The following is a 17,495-nucleotide window of genomic DNA, read 5'->3' as shown; positions in this document are numbered from 1 at the left end:
TAATAATAAAACCAAGAAACACAACAGAGTGCCTTTGATTGGTGGTCCTCTCACAACAGCAGAACAACCCATTCTGTTCTCACCAGGTTGATTATTGTACAGCACTTGCTAAATCACTTAACACCTAGAGAAAAGCTACAGTTACAGTGATAATAACATGTTCAAAACAATTCACAAGATAATCAACGCAGTGTCTCCCTAGATCTCACATTCCAGCACAGTGGCAAAATTAGGTTTACAATTAGCCATGGGAGCTTGCACTCCATAGCAAGTGGTTGTGGCTCGTTATAAATGGTGACCTGCAAGGATTTAACAGAGGTTAACATACTTGAAAGTACACAGGTAGCTAGTCTCCCGCTGACAAAGACAATAGGTTCAAGCACCTGTCGATGTGTTGTGGAAACCTGTCATTCTGCAAAATGAAAAATGTGTTGAGATGGCAGATTTGGGGTCTCATTTAACGTTTTGTGAAATAAATGACGGACAAAACATAAGGGGGTGTGACGCAATTACTGAGCTGAGCTTGTCTTGGGACACAGAACTCCTGTATGCTACTGCTAACCATTTGCAACGACAGCAACGACCTGTCAATTCTGACAGGTAGGACAGATAACCAACAGGAGGGAATTTTTCAGCAAGACGTTTTTATAAGGGTTTATTTTTTTTCAGACAAAAAACACATTTAGTTAGCAGGTGAATCATGGCATTCTGTTACTTGATCTGGTAAATCTGATCCACTCAAAAAGTCTTCATTTAAAAAAAATGTAACAAGACAAATTAACTAAATCCAGCAGGTAGCTTGATCTTGCCGTACATACACACACCATGACAAACAGCAAAGAATGGCAAAAGGTACTGCAACTTTAGTGTCCATTCGCCACCACTAGTCTAGTGTGAAATGCCACTGAAAACAAAACCACACCAGGAAGTGCTCAGAGCACAACTTTACAGGGTTATAGTAGCCTACAGCAGACCATTTATAACCAAAGGGCAGTTTGCATGTCTGTTCAAGATAAGCAAGCCTGGTTATGATTTCTCTGAGCTAAAAATTCCATTGGATAAATCTGAAGGCATTGACAGAAGGCATATTATAATGTATATAATATATAATATAATATCTAATATATAGGCATATTCTGGCATAGTGTTCTCAGGTAAACTTGTTAGCCTGAACATCTCATGGGTTAATTGATCTGGATTGCTTTTCAAATAAGACTTCATCATTATACATGAATTAAATTTTAAATCTAAAAATGTGTGTATGGTTTACGGATTGTTCCATTTAGCGTGCTTGATGGGGTTTTTTTTCCGGTCATCCTGCTGGCTGCGGCGAACCGCACTACAAGCAAAGAGAGGTATACATTGACATAATCAGTTGGTTCATTTGGCAAATCAGCTAGGCAAGCTATGAATAGTATCGTGGTGAACACGTGAGGTTCTTGTAACACGTGTGCTCTTCTGTCGTGGAAACAGAATAAAAGAACACTATATCAGTGAGACGATGGGCAATGTTAACTAATTATGTCCTGGATTAGCTGCGGTTTGTTAAATGGATGGCCATTTTGTAAAATAAAAAAAACAAAAAACCTAGCAAGTTAGCTTTTTTGAAGAAGAAAAAAAGGTTCACCGGGAGAACATCGTGTCTTTGACAACGTTTTGTCCATCAATTAGAGGCATGTTTTTTCATGTAACTTCATTTTGCCAACACGCGTTGTTGCCCTTCCCACACTCTGAATGAAGACTAAACGATTTCAGTGCCGGGCGAACTTAGATGACCTGTTTTTTTCGCTAGAAAGTGACGTTGTACGTTTACCTGGTGGTAGTAAGAGCAAAATCAAACACGTGAAATGAAGGTATAATTATGAAAGGAACAGCGTTATCCTGGCCTATATTTAGCCAGCTATAACCTATATATAGTCTAGACTAAGTCATTTACATCTATCTACATAGCACAATATATAAAATGATGAACTCTAGCAGATAACGTTGGTTGACATTTGACGTTAAATTAGCTACCTTATTAGAATGGTAACTAAGGTAGCTAGCGAGCAATAAACTGACAACAGCAGCATGGCGAGGTATTGGCGACAGATACATTTGAAACTAACCTGCTTCAGCAAGCGGCATTGTCGTTAAGGCTCTTTATTATGGCTATATTGCCCGTGTGGCAAGAAAATGCGTTATTAAGCTGACTAAAAGGCTACCATGTGCCTTAATTGTAAGCGAAAGGCTTTCTTGCTGCATCTACTACTGCTAACGATGGCTTACAATCGAAGTGCACTGCTTTAGTACGTGCACATCAGCCAGTAGTACAGGAACTAATTATTTCCCGTACCACTGACTGACGTGCATGTACTGTTTGTCTCTTCTAAACGTACCTTTAAATGTGGTCCGATATTCCCTCTTCTATCCTGGGTTCCTTATAATCGACGCTCGTAAAAGCGCGTTCATGAACTGATTAGGAAACTTAAGAGTACTTCGCCGATGATGACAGCATGGCCAGCATGGACAGTTTACACTGCGCCTGCGCGTGGTGGAACTCGCGAACCGGGAGCACCGAGTTCATAAGAGTTCGTTCAGGACTGCTGAATTAATGCTGAAATTAAGGAGGACAGTCAGTAGGCTACTCGCACTTTTTAATCCCAGTTCTCAGTTTATTCTGCAATAATTCTCCAGAATTAACTGACACATTGTATCGCTCTGCAGTGCATTCACTGAACAATTACAATGTGCAAACTTTGGTGATGTGTTTTTCTTATTTTTATAGAAGAGGTATCTGCTGCTTTATGATTCGTAATGTGATGTCAATTTCAATACCAATGCATAGCCCATGCCATTACGATATGGATTTTTTCCACACACTACATGTATATGGTTCAAAAGACAAAAAACATCCAATGAGCAGCGGTTCTGTGGGCAAAAACACCTTGTTAATGAGAGATGTCAGAAGAGAGGGTCATAAGCTTCAGTTAATGTTCACATCAACCACCAGAATGGGGAAGAAATGTGACCCACGTGACCATGGAATGAGAGTAGGTGGCAGACAGGGTGGTTTCAGTATCTCAGAAACTGCTGATCTCCTGGGATTTTCATGCACCGCTCTAGTCTCTCGAGTTTGCAAAGAATGGTGCAAAAAAAATAATATAATAATCCAGTGAGCAGCAGTTCTGCAGACAGAAACGTCTTGTCAATGAGAGATGTCAGAGGAGGATGGCCAGACAGGTCAAAGCTATCAGGAAGGTGACAGTAACGCAAATAACCACACATTATAACAGTGGTATGCAGAAGAGCACCTCTAAACATAATAATAATAATAATAATAATATACCCTTTATTGAACCCTGTGGGTTAATTTGGCCTCTGCATTTGACCCATCCTAGTTATTAGGAGCAGTGGGCAGCCACAGTGCAGCGCCCGAGGAGCAATGTGGGGTTAAGGGCCTTGCTCAAGGGCCCAACGGCTGTGCGGATCATTTTATTGTGGCTCGACCAGGATTCGAACCACTGACGTTGTGGCTCCCAGTCATGTACCTTAACCACTATGCTACCAGCCGCCCAGTGCATCATAACTCTAAGTGGATAGGCTACAGCAGTAGAAGTCTAAAGAATAAGTCTAATAAATACCTAATAAAGTGCTCAGTGAGAGTGTGCTTCATGTACTTCCATTACACCAATTGCCTTCCATGGAATAGTGCCTTTCTTTTCAATTTTTTTTTTCTTTCTTTTCAATCTCTGTTGAGAAATGAAAAAATGACCCGTGAGATATAACTTAATAATGTGCATACTTTAGTCTTCTTTACTTTATCCCATGATGAACTATGCCAGTTCAAATGAGGTAATTGACTAATCTAAATTTAAAATCAAAACTATATGTTTAAATGTCAGATGTCCTTTATCCAGCAATTTTTACAAATATATATATATATTAAAATTTTTATTTGCACCTAACATCAGGTTCAATCAATAAGACATTTGACATACCTGCATGTCAAGGTATTAAAGGTACATGAATGTAGGGACGTAGCCCAGGACTAGGACAATCCAGCAATTTCTTTTTTTAAAAATGGCAATGACTCCATGGCAACAAAGTCCCACAATATAAGCTGTTGAAATATTTCGAAATAGACCCTTAGAATTATAGTAACTGAAAATAAACTTTTAACTGTACTAACCACAGTGTTCCCTTGACAACCTTATTTCCTGTTAGTAGCATACAAAATCACAGGCTGCAAAAGTGTGACAGTTCTTAATTAAAGCATTCATTGAAGTTTTGTTAACAAGCAAGTTCAGGCACTGTGCAGTGTCAGGCACTGTAATATTAGAGAAATAGAAATACAAACATGACTATCCTGTAACAGTAAAATCATATTATTTTAGTTCAAAATATTTGTTTTTATTAAAATGTTATTATATTGCGGGGAGGGGGTTGCTGTCAACCCTGCAAATGCCTGGAGTGGGTAGAAACACCAAACCTACAATGCTTTTGAAATTTTACACAAGCAGTAACATTACCTCCTCTTACTGTCTCCACACCTAGGGCAGCCATCTTGTCATAGCTGCAGCGAGGTTCATGAACAGCTACTTTGTTTTTTTTAGTTAGCTAATAACATTTATTTATATAGCATGAAAAATAACAAAATATACATTACAGTATATGTTTTCCTATACAGGACACTTTCCCTTTTGTAAATACTAAATTTTTAGCAACTTTTGTTATTCATTCCAGGTTTTAAAAGCAAATCCATAAATATTTATTCTTTCCATATTAATGCCGTAAACAAATACAGATCAGACACAACTGCCTTCTTAGAAATATTAAGAACCTCATTTTTTCTAAACAAAAATAAAATAGTCATTAAGTCTTTAAAACTCTCCCTTAAACAATGTGGATTCTCTTTCTTATGAAGTTATTGATTTAAGAATATTTTTTGCTTCACCCAGACCCACCCAATAAAACAAATAGGATATCAAGCTGCGTTTCTGACATGGTTTTATGGGATAGATATACCACCTAGTCCAGGGGATCCATATAACAATAAACACGCAGAAGAATATGTTCAAAGAAGCTTGTGTCTTTTTAACTCGCCCTGTGAACTGCCTTTCAAAATATTTCTTAAAACGAGAAGCAAAAACAAACACAAAACTGTTCAACCATCTCATCTTTTCCACCCAGTGGCCGTATTTTCATCGCATTTTTTTATTTTTGAAAGCTAATGTGATATGTTACTGAATAAATTAAGGTCCACAGAAATTGATACATTGTTGATATATTCATCTATTAGCTCTATAAAGAGAATAGTTTCCGGATTTTATGTAAAAGTCAAAGATGAACACTTTCCAAGATTTATAAATTAGGCTGCTCTTTTCAACTTTCCCCCCCATTTTACTGGTAAAAAAATGATGTATATTGTTATTAAGGATTTTGTTGTATGCAGGCAACTGCTTATTGCTCCTAATACCCAGTAAAACTCTTCTACACACCCCTAGAATCATATGCGAGTGAAGAATGGTGGTGACAGAAGGCTCAGTATGTCAGTACAACTCAGGGGGGGCTGTCAATCCAGAACAAGGATAAAAACAAAAACAACAACAAAAAAATCATTACAAATTATTTAACATTCCAACTACAACTGACCTTCCAAATATAACTGACTAAGAGAACAGTTCACTCACTGTCTTGGAAGGAGGACTGTAGGCAACCTCACACACAATCTGAACTGGTCAGAAAACTCCAACCAACTTCGTAAATTAAGGAACTGAAAAGTGTGGGGGGAGGGGGCAGTTCCCCTCCCCGCCCAGAGGCCCTGTCAGTTCCAGGTGACCCGCTTCCCCCTGGCTCCCAGTCACGTAATGCACAGGGGACCCTCCTCCAGTCGGTCCCACAGAAATCACAAATCATTTTTGAGAAGGCATCTACTTTATTTATGCACTGAGGCGACATTGGCTCATGCGGTAAGAGCAGTGGCCTGGCAGTCGGAGGGTTGTCGGTTCGATTCCCACCCTGGGTATTGTTGAAGTGTCCCTGAGCAAGACACCTAAGAAGAACCCCCCCCCAAATGCTCCTGACGAGCTGGTTAGTGCCTTGTATGGTGGCCAATCGCCGTTGGTGTGTGAGTGCATGTGTGAATGGGTGAATGAGAAGCATCAATTGTACAGCGCTTTGGATAAAGGCGCTATATTAGTCCCAGGCATTTACCATTACTGTTTACAATATATTTATACATTCTTTATAGCTAGTATGTTCAATATGCTTGGCCCATATGTACAAAAATAATATCGGCATCTAGAAAACATTCATATTCTGCAAAGAATTTTCACTACTACTGATGAAATTTCTAATTCTGTATCAATATTCCAGGTACTGCTGTAAGATTGAAATGAATACAAATGATACATTTTACATTATTGTATTCGTTCATATTAATGAACAAATATGCATCTTATATAATTACACTACTATACTTTTAGGAGTGGTGGAATAAGTGCCATCCATTTGATGTCTTGCCACCTCACTTGAAACCTTTATTAAATTTTGGAGGAGCACTGTGAAGTAAAGCGGCTCTAACGCGGCGTCGCCCTGACGCCTTTGATCTCTCGCATTCCCCCGAAGATCTGAGAACGACCCTCCACCCGCCTCCCCTCCGTTTGACGCGTCGAGCTCCGTCTGCCGAGAGGGCCGCTCAAACAGCGGCCTACGTGCCGACCCCCGCCCCGCCCTCCAATCGCCACCGGTAACCGCTCGGAAGCCAAACCGCGGCGTGGATCCGGGATGATACCCGACCACCCCCCAGCCCGCCCCCCTCCTTGTCCACCTGCAGGCGCCTTATCTCCATGTCGTTACATCCCATAATGCCTTGCCGCAGCGGGCGACCGCTTTAACAGCGCGGGGTTCCTGGCGTCGACTGTAATCGCAGGCGAACAGAGGGGAGGTCCTCAAGGCAAATGGGACTCAATGTGTGAAGCAGGCCTTTATGCCTGACACCCCCTGCTGATAACCTGGGTCTGGGAGCGGTGCTAATTGGCAGCCTTGCGGAGATGCGTGAGGTGGTAGGTCTTAGCGCAGTGATGTGCCCTTCTATGCGAGAGGAGAATTTAACCAAACATTGGGCTCATTTCAATCCCCTATTTTCACCTCTTTTTCCTTTTCTTTTCTCCTTTTCTTGCCCCTAGCTCCACCCTTCGGGAGAGGCTAGGAAAAGATGAAGTGAAAAATGATGTGAAGACAGGGAAATCGAGGAAACGCGAATGAGGAAAATTGAATGCCCTTGCTCCTTGAAACGTCAGTTTGAAGCCACATCAGTTACAGACGTGACAGATGCGTGGCAGATGGGGAGACGTGGATCCACAGGTCGATCGTGAATACGTCAGGCTTTCGGAAAAAATACTTCCGCAAAGGATGTGCTGATGTTTTCTTTCTCATAGGAAAGATTGGGAGATCCTAACTTCCACTTCTAGCTCCTTGGAAGAACATCTAAGGGGTTGGAATGTCCTGAAAGGTGCTGGACCTCGATCAGGTCACCGGGTCAGGAGCAATATAAAAGAGGAAAGAAAAGTAAGTGATTGGAATGAACAACCACTGAACACTGATGACAGCTATTAGAGAGAAATACGCTCTCCAGGCAGCATTTGCTGACACCACGAGTGTATGAAACACCCACTGCTTTTGCCTTGTTAAAGGAAAGCAGACAGGGCCCCTCCCCCTCATTCGTTTCAGATTTTTTCATGCTACTTATTCAGACAGGCAGAACTCACTGAGGATGACAGATAGAGGAGGCGTGGCAGCTCAGAAGTTGCCATAATGGGGACCAAACCCCTGCTCATGGGGGATTTCCTCAAGTATTGCTCAAAATACCCACAGCTATTTGATTTGTCTGAACTTATGCATACATTATCTCATTTTTGTCAAAGGACTGGCATTTTTTTGCTGGTCAAACCACTCCTTCTGTTCAAGGATACATAAGAGGACTTTCCAGGAAAGGCATTCATCTTGGGAAAACACCTGCCACAAAGCATGCTGGGAAGGTACACTGTTCCAATGTAGGCAACACAGCATTTGTTAATGTGGCATTAAGAGTAAAAAAAATACAAATTACCCTTATCACAAACAAATTTCACCCATATTTCTCAGTGTTTTCATAAAAAAAAATATTATAATCAGAAACATGGAACCCTGGTGTAAAGTCCAGCATGATCAGCTTGAAATTTCCAGCTACCAGCCGTTTCAAAACATAGCTTGAGCTGGTCAAACCATGTTGAGTATGGAGGTGGGCTGAACTGGTCCAGCTGTTTCAAAACCACGGCTGAGCTGTTTTTTAAGCAGGGTAATGTTGTTCTGCTTTTTGTCCCATGTCTCTGATTACCAGAAAATCCTTGGCTATGAAAAAAAACAACCGTCATGAGGCATGTGGGAGAAATATGTGTGCAGCCTGTTTTAAGACATGTTCTGCATCTGGTAACAATGAAGTGTCACTAGCACAGTCGCCAGAACGCTGCAACACCGAGAGTGCTTTTCGTATGAGCCGTTCCAGTTTTATGGAGCTGCAGGAAAGGGACACACTCTGGCTCTCATTACTTTGATTGAGGAGTCATTCCAATCGCTTATTTTTCTCATCTAGGAATGTCCTCGCTCCTTCAAACGTAAGTTCAAATCTACGTCAGGTACAGACATAGCTGATGGGCAGAGGGGGGATCCACAGGTCAATCATTTATACGTCAGGCGTTCTGAAGAAATACTTCTGCAAAGGATGCGCAGATGTTTTCTTGCTCAAAGGAAAGACTGGGAGTAACTTACCTAACTTATACCTCCAGCTCCTAGAAGGAACATTAACAGGTTGGAATGTCCTTAAAGATGGCGGACCTCGGCCGATTTTGCGGGTCAGGAGCAAGTAAAAGAAAAAAACAGTTGAAAAATAAGCGATTGGAATGAGCCCCTCGTGTCAATGCCAATCAGGGCCCCGCCACACGGGTGGTGAGGTCGCCGAACAGCCTGTACACCAGGACTCGCAGGGGAAACTGCAGGAGCTGAGTTACTGCAACACAAACACCCCCTGCATTTTTCACCTTTTTACCGGCACACAGTCTGCACTTACAAGCCACATCCCATAAAATCCCATCGCTTCACACTCATTGTGCATAGCGTGTTATGTACGGCACTGCGGACCCAGACGCAGACCAGGGGATAATCCAAAACCGTTGTTATTTATTCCAAGTTCAAAAGCTAAGAGATCCAAGACAAAGCCAAAAACAGAAAGCAAAAGAATAGTTGAGTAAACAGGCAAAAAGGTCAAAAATCCAATAAATCAAAGGGTGAAAGTACAAAAGGGTGAAGGCAAAAATCGAAGTCATAAAAACAAAACAGATAATCAAAACCAAGAAAGCAGATGGGAAAACAAAACAAGAGGGCAAGGCAAGCTCGAAAAATCTAAGTCAAAGGGATGTCTTTAGGAATCTCAAAAATAGGCGTACAAGGAATTCAGCACTATAAATTATCAACGTTCTGACAATTGGTGAAACCCAATCTAGGCGGGGCTGGGGAGAAGGTGGGTTAAACAAATAGACAACAGGTGGGGAAACATAATAGGGTAATAACAGCATAACAGGAGGGAGACGAAAACGCGGACTGGATGCACGTAAACAAACATGTAAGACATACAGCTCCGGATTAAGGAGTAAACGTTTGCATAGATTGAAGACGTAGTGATAGTCAGAGACAGGTGCGAACACTTCGCTGAAACTAAGTGAGTAATCAGGGATAGCATAGGGAGGCGGAGTTGCAGTGCAGTGCAGAAACACTAAGAGATTGCGTTGGTGAATTAGTTACGTGAATAATTCTAACTACCCAATAAAAGTGACTGTTAGTTAGTTAGTTAGTTAGTTAGACAGACAGTAAGTGTATTAATTGGATTAGTACTGTACAATATCTAGATTAGTTGTAGTTAGTAAGAATAGTGCTTTACAACATTTAACTACCAAGAGAAGCCGGAAGTAAGAACTGCGAGATTGGAAGAAATGTAGAAATCCCAAAAACTACCGTAAACACCCGAATAGTGGGACACGCAGACAGGGGAGTGACTCGGCTGGTAAACATTCAGACGCTGACATAACAATGGATCACAAATGAGAAACTGTAATGGAAAACAATAACCAAGGTTGTATAATAATGAATAAATAACCAGAATAAACATTAATACAAACAGGACAGATACAGAAACATTACATAGCGTTATTCACTAAGTATTTATAAGCACTATGCTATTTTATAGAAATGTGATTCTTCTGAACCCTGGTGTGAAGTCCAGCTTTGACCAGCTTGAAACTGTTTCAAAACCTAGCTTGAGCTGGTCAAACCATGTTGAGTATGGAGCTGGTCTGAACTGGTCAACCAGCTACCAGCTGTTTCACAACATAGCTTGAACTGGTCAAACCATGTTGAGTATGGAGCTGGTCTGAATTGGTCAACCAGCTACCAGCTGTTTCAAAACCTAGCCTGAGCTGTTTTTTTTTGGAGGGAAGACAAACTGTTGTCTCTACTTTCTGAATTTATTAAGACCGTGAAGAAAAATAGTAGCGGGGACTCAGTTAGGGCAAACCGTCTGTTACTAGTGACCTGACTGGTGTTGCCTCAGGCAGCGTTCCTGTTGCTTGGGGTTCAGTCCCTTTGCCGTCTGCCAGTAGCGCGTGTCACAAAGTCTGGGCAGAGTAGCGCTGACACTGTTCCCATTCCACTGCCTCAATGTCAGGACACGTACCTAATGGCAGGCATGTATCTTTTATGACCTGCCAATAAATTAGACATGACGGGCACTAATCCCCCTCTGCCTACCTGCTAGCTCCCAGCACCCAACTTCCCGGCTGCCACATCAGGCCTGTGTCCGCGTCGCTGAGAGAGAGCCCCTTAAATATTTATTGAAAATCAAAATCTCTCAGAGAAGCGAGTGGGGAAAAAACCCCCCCGGCTTCAGGAGCTTTGTCCAGATAAGAGCCGTGATTTCTGGCAGAGAGTTTCTTCCCTCCAAGCCTTCGCATCATCGTCCAAACCAAAGGCTTTGCTTAGCAGGGTGAGCAATTTCCCCCTGGAGCCTACTGCGGCCATTTTGTTTGTGCAGGGCCTGCTGAAAGAAATAGCTCAAGCTAGTTTTTGAAACTTTGAAACCTGACCAGTTCAGACCAGCTCCATACTCAACACAGATTCACCAGCTCAAGCTATGCTTTGAAACAGCTGGTAGCTGGTAATTTCAAGCCTGTCATAGCTGGATTTTATACCGGGGAGTTGAGGTCACTGTTTGGATAGAAGCCATTTCACCTCCGATGCTCCTGCGTGTAAATTAGATGTTAATTGGGTTAAGACTAATTCCTGCAGGTCTCCAAGCCCAAGACCATCATTTCCCTGTAACACACTGTAAAGAGGGAAGGGTCAATTGGCCGTGTAATCTTTGAGCAGAAGGAAAGTACCCTTACGTTTGCAACCTCATTCCACTACTCCCTTCAAGGGAGCCATTTTGTTTCTGCTTCTGGCTTTTAAGAAGGCTCCTGCTCCAAACGGTCTGCTGTTCTCAGTGGTGTGTAGCCATCTGTAGCACAAACCAATCTTTTTTTTTTTTTTTTTACCTGGACACACTCAAAAATACACTTTCTTTCCTCCTCTGTTGCCCTCAGGCAACCCCTGGTTTGTTCCAGTGTGAGCACAAATATTGCTGGGGCTAACATTTCTGCACTGGCAAGCGGTTTAAAGCCAGCCGTTCCCAGGTTTCTCCCACGAATCAAAGGGGAATGTGACAGTATTTCTCCAGAAGCAGAGATCTGAGAGGTACCTTTACAGTTCTGTGATACTGTGGATATGAGAAGTTGGGTCAGGGACATTCATCATGTTAACCTGACTAATGTAATTTCAAGGTTGTCCACAACAAGGAAAGACATTTAAAAAAATGTGAATAAAGTGAAATAAACAAACAGTACCATTAGATCCACCAAGCTGATGGCTTAACAAGTTTGTTTTTGATGGGCTGAAATTGCATTGCACATTTAAAAAAATGTTCTCATCTTACTTTCATCTCCTGACACACAGATTAATAGTCGTATCATCGGTTTGCGCGGCCCTGCACAGGAATGTATTCAGATGACACATCTGTTGTTGTTCAAAATGCATATGGCCGCCCCCCCTTCCCCCCCTCCTTCATATGACCAGCATCCATGTGTAACTGCATAATCCACCCACGAACAGCTCACTGACAGATGCCAGGCGTTCGCACATGTGACCCGCTTCCCCCCCTCTCTCTCGCTCGCTCCCTCTCTCACACATACCCTAACAGACTCTTCCTTGTTCTCTCCCTCTGTGTCTCTGTATCCTTCCCTCTTTGCTGCTCTCTCCATCTCTGTCTATTTCTCCTCAGTATCCGTCTTTCCTTGGCACACTATCTTTCACTCCCCATTGCTCTCTCTCTTCTCTATCTCTCTCTGACTCTCTCCCTCCTTCATCTCACCCCCCTCTCTCCTCTTGCCCCTCTGTCTGTATCTCTCTCTCACACCCTCTTTCCTCTTGCCCCTCTGTCTGTTTCTCTCACACCCTCTCTCCTCTTGCCCCTCTGTCTGTATCTCTCTCTCACCCTCTCTCTCTCTCCGGCTCCCTCTCTCCTCTCTCATATTCAAATGAGCTTTATTGGCGAAAACAATCTCTCTCTCTTCTCCCTCCCTCTCCCCCCTCTCTCCCTCTCTCCCTCTCTCTCACCCCAGCCGGTGAAACCGCAGAGTGCCAGGGGCAGCACGTGGGAAAGGCGGGCGCGTGTGACAGCACCATCTCTCAGTTTGCTCAGCTTGGCGTGCGTGCCGTCCTGCGCGTCCCTGGTGGGTATTCTCAGTCTCAAGCACACACATGCGCACACAGACACACACACACAGACACACACGTGTACACACACACACACGCACGCACATACACACACACATAGACACAGACACACACGCACGCACATACACACACACATAGACACAGACACACACACGTGAGACAGGAGGACGTGAGTGGAAGCGGCACTCGACACGTACCTCCCGCATGTATTTTTAAACAGGATATCTGTTACTCGGAAACGCTGCGTCATCCCTGCTACAGGGGAGGGGCCCTCGTCACCGGGCTCTCTGGCCTGCGATTGGTGGGCCACGGGTGGGCGTGTGAAGCATCTGTCTCTGATTGTTGGTGGGGGGCAGAAGGCTGGCTGAGGTAATTTGAGAAGCCTGCCACTTCTTTTTCTAGAGCTGAGACAACTGACCTTGAGCGAGAGAGAGAGAGAGAGAGAGAGAGAGAGAGAGAGAGAGAGAGAGAGAGAGAGAGAGAGAGAGAGAGAGAGAGAAAGAGAGACAGAGAGAGAGAAATAAAAGATAGTGAGGGGGAGGGAGGAGAGAGGGAACTGACAAAGGTGAAGTAACAAGGGACCGCTCTATCATTTTCAGGGTGGTGACTGGAGGCCACACCCTCACACACATTCTAAAAGAACATTTTAGATTCTTTCATCCTTAAGTGACTGGCCCCTCCAGTAGATTGCACTTGTGCCCTGATCTTCACCATGGCCTATAGGTCAAACATCTATGTAGGAACAAGAGGTGCAGTACAATGTGTACAAGCTTCAGTTTTGAATTGAGTACCTCGATGTGGGTTGATATGGAACAATCTGTCCACTGATATTCATTGCAAGGATTACTGGAGTTGAACAGTCACTTAATAATCATAAATAATAGGCTTGGTTTTGTGAGTGGAATTTGAACTGTCAGAGGTGATCATTAAGATGAGAAAAAAGGACTTTAAACTAAAATAAAAAATGTTTTAAAGCAAGCGAACGAAAGGTGTTACTTACAGCGTCTGCTCAATGGAAGGAAGTAACTGTTCGCAAACGGGCCAAGATAACGTGTCAGTTTGTTAAGGTGCTGAAATGCGGCGGGGTTGCGTCACCACGGTCTGCTGGCGAGGACGCCACGGTTCACATCCAGATGACAGGCTGGGAGAGTGATAGCGAAGCGCGGCCCGTAGCTGGAACGCAAACTCTGCCAGACACGGCATCGGTTTAGGCGTTTATGGACCAGCATAGCATTAGCGGTCCCGCTGTTTGTGCTACGTTTGTGGCACGGCGCCAACAGTTGCACTCAGTTACAGCGTGCGCGCACAGATTTCCCCCGACTCAAACTGTATTCCCCCGAGGGCAAACTTCCTCAGGCTCGGTTAGGTTTGACAGTTCGCTATGTGTTATTACAGACTGGCCGTCTCGCACGTACCAAAACACACAGGGACGTTGGTGTGGCTTGTTAACAGCACTTCGTGTTTATGATTTTCACGTTTACATAAACATGTAAACATGTCACTTTGGAATGGGAGTAGTACAGATTGGACTCAATATCAAGCTGTTGTTTTTAATTTTCCAGTAAAATTTTTCAAGGATTATTGCATTTCTGTCTGACCATGTCATGTAGAACATCAACAGATAACAAGACTCAGAAATTCAAGTATGGGCTATTTACTGCCTTCAAACAACTTTGATTTATTTGTGAAAACCGCAGAATGTTCAGTGCTTCTCTAAGAACAAAACACTGGCAAAATATTTAACTGACATTAGAGATAAATCTTGTATTAATCTTTGAGCTCAAATAAAGTCTTAGCCCTTGTACATTTGTTTCACTCTGGAGAAAGCATGGGACCTACAGCAATTAGCCAAAGCTTTTGAATCAAACTCACATTCTCCCAGCAGGTTCATGGAGAAATAATTGGCTGCCACATAACAAAATAATGTCTTGACAAGAAGACGCGTTTTTGGCAAAAGCTGCTAGTTCCATCATACTGTCCATAAACAGAGGTAAATCTAAACTACAGTCAAACGGCAGGCCCTGCAAACAATATCTTTTATTGTTTAATGGTGACATCCAGTGGACAGTAGAAGCATTGCATGACCTTTAAACCTCGATCGCAGGCACAGGCAGACCTCTCTGTTGCATTTAGCAGTGCAGTATTTCAGCAGCCCGTGGTGTTTACAGAGAGCAGAATGTAAATATCTTCGTGTTTATACTAAAGTCTTCACTCATGGTTCGTCGTCCTCTAGGGCCAGTCATTTACCATAGGTCCGATACAGTACTTTCAGTTTTTCAAATTCCTACCGTTCCTTCTTTACTTAGATAAGGAAGACAAATACACATTCCTTAATGGAGTAATCCACTCTGTAGGAGACTTCCACGGCTAGGAAGAGCACACACAGCGAGCACGTGTCACACCTCCTTGGGTACCGATAGGAGAAAATACCAGGTGCACTGCGAAAGCCCAAGGACGTAATTGTAAAAACATATATATTTTTAAGGTACAAAGGATATCAACAAATAAGTTACTTTGCAACAGCAATAACCTCAAAACAGCATTTATGTTGTGTGTTATTGGGTCTACCTTTTTCCGGCCACCCTTTTACCTCTGGGTGAAAATCTAATATCGCCGATGTCTTAAAATGAAGAAGAAGAAAAAAAAGCAATTTACTGGCTTATCACTCAGATCTTGAACAATTCCTCAAATTTCTTAAAATACCTTTTGCGGTTTTTTCTTTTTGGGTAAGCTATACAACACCGGCACACTGGGGCACAAGAGCCCAGCCAGTAAAACACCTGTCATGAGAGCAGATAGAGCTCTGTACATGGACACAAAGGAATGGTATGGTATAGAGGCTAAGCTGGTCATCAGCTGGTCATCAGTCACTTATTAACATAATGGCGAGAACAGGCCGTTGAGCCCAGCAATGTCCGCTTTTTTCCACCACAAAAGTGTACCTACTGCTTAGTTTGCCTAAAAGCTAAAGTCTCTTGCACCGTATCAAACCTGGCCTTGAAAACCCCCCAGTGTTTCTGCCTGCTATTACTCAAAGTCTGCAGTCGGGCTGCACGATTTGAAGAAAATATGTGATAACGTCGCATATTTTCATTACGGTATGACTTGCGATACATAAACAAATATTGAAGTGTGCACAGTTCTAAGGTCTTTCTGCTTTAGGTACACTGCTAAGATAGGACCCAGACAATGAATAGCCTATGCCCACTGAATAAAAAATAAAAAAATAAATACATTATTCCCAACATGCTTTTACTGAACAAATTGCACACAAACAGCCAATCAATTAAACAGAAAATTGTTTAAGTTCAAGCAGTCTTTTGCGATGTGTTCAGTTCGCATGTTCGTACGTATCTCCTTGACGATAAATATATGATCTATCGGGCGGCCTTAGACTGCAGCGGAGCAGGCACTGGGGGTTGGGTCAGCTTGCGTCACCGTGCCATGGATGACTGGCCTCTTATTGGACCCTATCCCTTGGGCCACCGCTGCTGGGCAAGCGCCCCAGGATAGCAGGTTTTGTTAGGGAGAGATGAAGAGAGAAATCTTGTGATGGACAAGTGTGCCCGGGCCTGACTGGAGAGCCAGACTCCGGTGCTCTCTGCAGACTGACACTCTGTCACTGTGTGGCCTGGTCCTGATGTTCACAACTCCGGAAGAGGAGAGACTCAATATGTGTCTTCTTTCACACCTCTTATAAAAACCCACATTCATAAGCGCTTTTGATTATTCACTTACTTATTTGGTTTTGCTGTATATTGTTCATTCAAATCAACAACTGTGGCTTATTTTCTCATATTATCTATGAAATATACTTGTATGTTGGTAAATATATCATATTACAGTAAGCTATCGTTCTATACAAAGCACCTTGGTCTTTATATAAAGTAGTAGAGGTGCTGCTGCTGCTACTGCTACTACTACTAATACTACTACTGCTGCTACTACTACTACTACTACTACTGCTGCTACTACTACTACTACTACTGCTGCTGCTACTACTACTACTACTACAAAGACTACTACTACTACTACTACTACTGCTACTACTACTACTACTACTGCTGCTGCTACTACTACTACTACTACTGCTGCTACTACTACTACTACTACTACTGCTGCTACTACTACTACTACTACAAAGACTACTACTACTACTACTACTGCTGCTGCTACTACTACTACTACTACAAAGACTACTACTACTACTACTACTGATGCTGCTACTACTACTACTACTACAAAGACTACTACTACTACTGCTGCTACTACTACAAAGACTACTACTACTACAAATACTACCACTACTACTACTAAGACTACTACTACAACAACAAAGACTACTACTTCTACTACTACTACAACAAAGACTACTACTACTACTACAAAGACTACTACTACTACTACTACTACTACTACTACTACTAATAATAATAATAATAATAATAATAATAATAATAATAATATCCATTACAACTGAATATTTTTCTCCTCCTTCTTAATAATAATAATAATAATAATAATAATAATAATAATAATAATAATATCAAAGGAGTGTATGCACTTCTTCCAACCATTTACCATTTACTTCTATAGCACTCACACCTGCCCTGGTCCTGGTGAGACAGTGATGTAAGAGAACCGTTTTCTGA

At 42.5% G+C, this 17,495-nt stretch overlaps 1 protein-coding gene across 1 annotated transcript in view; it reads right to left on the bottom strand.

Annotated features, from left to right (window-relative positions):
* LOC133138793 (monocarboxylate transporter 1-like) overlaps positions 1–2,501 on the bottom strand; it is a 46,410-nt gene extending 43,909 nt beyond the window's left edge. Inside the window, exon 1 of the mRNA XM_061257831.1 lies at positions 2,379–2,501. The gene's annotated coding sequence lies outside the window, so the exon portion shown is untranslated. The remainder of the gene's footprint in view (positions 1–2,378) is intronic.
* Positions 2,502–17,495: the final 14,994 nt, after the last annotated feature.

Source organism: Conger conger, chromosome 10, assembly GCF_963514075.1.
Source record: "Conger conger chromosome 10, fConCon1.1, whole genome shotgun sequence".
Classification (NCBI taxonomy): domain Eukaryota; kingdom Metazoa; phylum Chordata; class Actinopteri; order Anguilliformes; family Congridae; genus Conger; species Conger conger.
The sequence above is the reverse complement of the archived record's forward strand: the minus strand, read 5'-3'. Positions and strand labels throughout refer to the sequence as shown.